At 51.7% G+C, this 3,570-nt stretch overlaps 1 pseudogene; it reads left to right on the forward strand.

Moving 5' to 3' along the window:
* The first annotated feature begins 267 nt into the window (after positions 1–267).
* On the forward strand, positions 268–2,460 carry LOC126495670 (class I histocompatibility antigen, Gogo-A*0501 alpha chain-like; annotated as a pseudogene).
* Positions 2,461–3,570: the final 1,110 nt, after the last annotated feature.

Below are 3,570 nucleotides of genomic sequence, written 5' to 3' on the forward strand. Positions count from 1 at the left end.
ATATTGTGACCAGGACGAGGGCAACAAAGATCAGGGTAAGCGACCTGTTCCCAGACACCGCTCCCAGGATGCTAGGTCAGAGAGCTGGAACTCAGTCAGGAAAGCAGGGCCCAGGAGATTCCTCTGCCAGGAGTTCATCTTTCCGTGACCCAATCTCACTGCTTCACTACCACTGGGAATTCTTAGAGAAGCCAATTAGCCTCATCCATATCAAGATTATAAAACCAACACAGGCTAGCAGGACTCGGAGTCCAGTCTTCAAGCAGGATGAAGACATTTGTTCCCAAGGCTCTCCTCCTGATGCTGGCAGCCACCCTGGCTCTGACCAGGCATCCAGAGGGTGAGTGTGGGAGTCAGGAGGGAAGGGACCTAACCTGGGAAACAAAAGGACTCCACCCCCAAGGGTGCCACACGGGGAAGTCTGTCTCTTTCTTAACCCACGCACAATCTTTCATTCCTTTTCCCATTTTGCATCCGGGCCCCCAATCTGCTTTTCTCAGGCCTGGACGCAGAGCAGCACAGGGTCCTAGGTAGGGGGTCGAGATCTCAAGGCCCACTGCCTCTAGGTTCACACTCGATGTACTATTTCCAAACTCTCCTCACCTGGCCTGGCCTCATGGAGCCCCAGTCTTGCATCACTGGGGAAAGAGTGTCAAGGTTGCCTTTGTGGATGACGTGCGGTTTGAAAGATTCAACAGCAAAGCTCAGCCTCCGAGGATGGAGCACTGTGCACTGTGGGTGGATCAGCAGAGGCCAGAGTATTGGGACAGGAGGACACAGCTGATCCTGGAACAAAGCCAAATGTTCAGAGAAACGCTGAAGGAAATGCTCCATGTCTACCAACTTAGTGAAACTGGTGAGTGAGCCCAGAGCAGAAATCCCGTATTTCGTGCTCCCAATGGGGTGGCCCCCGTGAAATGTGATCCATGGAGGCCAGGCTGAAGAGGGACACTGACCCGGTTTTCTGTGCAGTTTAAGTCCAAATCCGGTCATTTAGAAAGGCCATATGGGAGGGACCAAGCCACTGGAGGGCCCCACCAAGGAACCTGGCCTGAGGTTGTGGCTGAGAGTGAGGGTTTGGCCAGGATATCACACAATCCAGAATCTGTATGGCTGTGATTTGCTGTCTGGATCATACTCCAATCATGGACAATACATATTATCCTTCAACGGCTACGATTACGTCGTCCTGAACGAGGACCTCAGAGCCTGGACCTCCGTGGGCAAGGCAGCTGAGATGCTCAGGCGTAAGTGGGAGGAGTCAGACTTTGCACAAGTAGTCAAGACTTACTTGGAGAAGGAATGCGTGAAGCTACTCCTCACACAGCTGGACTACGGGAGGAAGATTTTGCTGAGAACAGGTAAGAAGAGATACGGCCCCATCTGCTCTGAGACAGGAGGCCCTGTCCCCTGAGGATTTCTCCTCAGCGGGGAGCAGCTGGCATACTAACTCAGTCTTGCATCACTGGGGAAAGAGTGTCATGGGTTTTCTAATTCAACAAGAGAGAGGGACTCTCTAGAGGACTAGGCCTTCTCTCAGGGCAGTTCAACCAGTCAGTTAACAGCATTTCCCTTCCTTATCTGCATTGCGAATCGTGACATCTCTCAAGCCTGTTCCCTGCCCGTGTACTTTGGAGGTCTGTCCCCATCAGTCAGAACCAGAAGTCCATATTCTTAGAATGAGATCTGGAGTCTCCTCCTCTGCGCTGGCTCATGCTGATTGAAACTTTCCAAGGAATAAATTACCCCATCCTTACCCTGAGATTAGGCTGATGTGTGGTCCCTGTGTCTCTCCTTCAATCTCCCTTCCATTCAAAACAAGGTTACAAGAACATTGATGGGTCCCCAGAAAGAATGCAAAATGACTGAATTTCCAAGTGTGCTCCCCTCAGATACCCCACAAGTACGTGTGACTCGTAAGATCAGAGCGGATGGGAAAATCACCCTGAGGTGCTAGGCCCTGAACTTCTACCCTGCTGAGATCACCCTGACCTGGCAGAGGGATGGGAGCAACCAGACTCTGGATATAGAGCTGGTGGACACCAGGCCTGCAGGGGATGGAACCTTCCAGAAGTGGGAAGCTGTGGTGGTACCTTCTGGGGAGGAACAGAGATACACATGACATGTGAACCATGAGGGGCTGCCTGAGCCACTAACCCTGAGATGGGGTAAGGACTGGGAGTGAGCGCAGAGCCTATTCTCAGAGAGTGGGAGGTTTGGGGAGAACTGGAACAGGGTCATGGTTGATACCTGGAGGTCAGAGGCCTCACTGTCCTTCCGTTCTTCTGTCAGAGCCTCCTCAGCCCTTCGGTCCCCATCATGCCAATTGTGACTGGCCTGGTCCTTGGAGCTGTGCTAATTGGAGCTGCGGTGACTTTTCTGATGTGGAAGAGGAGGACTAAAGGTAAGAAAAGGACAGGGTCTGAGTTCTTGTCTCAGAGAGTGTTCCCCGCCGCATGAGAGCCAAGTTTCACCCACACGGTTGCTCATTCTGTCTTGTGCTGATGTTGATATTAACTCCAGTGTGAAGCATAAGGAAATAATGAACAGATTCGTCCCTGCAGTGATAGAGGAGCCAGAGACCTGGTCCTCAGCTCTCAGAGGTCAGAGGGGAAGGTCCCTACTAAGGACAGATACGCAGGAGTCCAGTTGGTCCTCTGCAAGGGCAATCTTCCATCATGTTTACTGATCTTTCTCTGGATCTCTATTCCCAGTACTGGAGACTTCCCTGAGATAGAGACCAGGAGCTTCCTCTAGGCCCTCTAGATCCTGATGCTCCCATGAACTATAATAAAAGGGATCATTCCCAGGAGTTAAAAGATGAGGCAGCTATGTTCATGCTTGCCAGTCCTTATGCTGGGGGCTCGTGCCTGAGACACCTGTGCCAGTATAGACAGGAGCTCATGGAGATTCCAAGCCAGCCCACACCTCCTCATTTATTTCATCTCCAGAGACTTCGGTCTGCTCTTGTTTCCCCTTCCACTGGGAGCTAACGTTTTAGGATGTCCAGCCTTCTGTTGCAGCTTTAAAAAGTGACATTTGCAAGGGCCTGGTGTGGGACAGGGAGAGGTCAGAGGAAAGCCACTGGGGCCTGGGGACTCTAGGGATTGGGGCCGTTTGGATGTGTGATGAGCTGTTCAGATACTGATCTGAATTTCTTCCTTGGTCTTCTCTCCTACAGGATAGGACAGCTGGCCTGAGCCTAACAGGATTTAGTCTGTTTTCCCTTTTCCCACTGTGGCCTCAAGAACTGCTGACTTCGTTTCCTGCATCTGACTGTGACTGTGTCTGTCTCCTGCAAGCGCTGTGTGACCAGGTGATGAGTGCAGCCCTGCCCTGAGCAGCAGTCAGTCCCATCCACACACCGATCATCATTCCTTCCCCAGTCACCATCGCTGTTCCAACAGGAGCTGGGCTGGCAGACCTCCAGCGGTTGTGTAACCTCTTTCACCGTGGGTATTTGATTAGTGTACTAAAGGTGAGTAAAACTTGGAGAAAATAAAGTCTCAGAATCTTCCAGAATCGTGTGTGCTGTGCTCTTGAGAGTTGAGGGCTGTGTGGGGACAAGTG

Source organism: Alexandromys fortis, unplaced genomic scaffold, assembly GCF_014885135.2.
Source record: "Alexandromys fortis isolate MF-2015 unplaced genomic scaffold, M_Fortis_MF-2015_v1.1 scaffold_458, whole genome shotgun sequence".
NCBI lineage: Eukaryota > Metazoa > Chordata > Mammalia > Rodentia > Cricetidae > Alexandromys > Alexandromys fortis.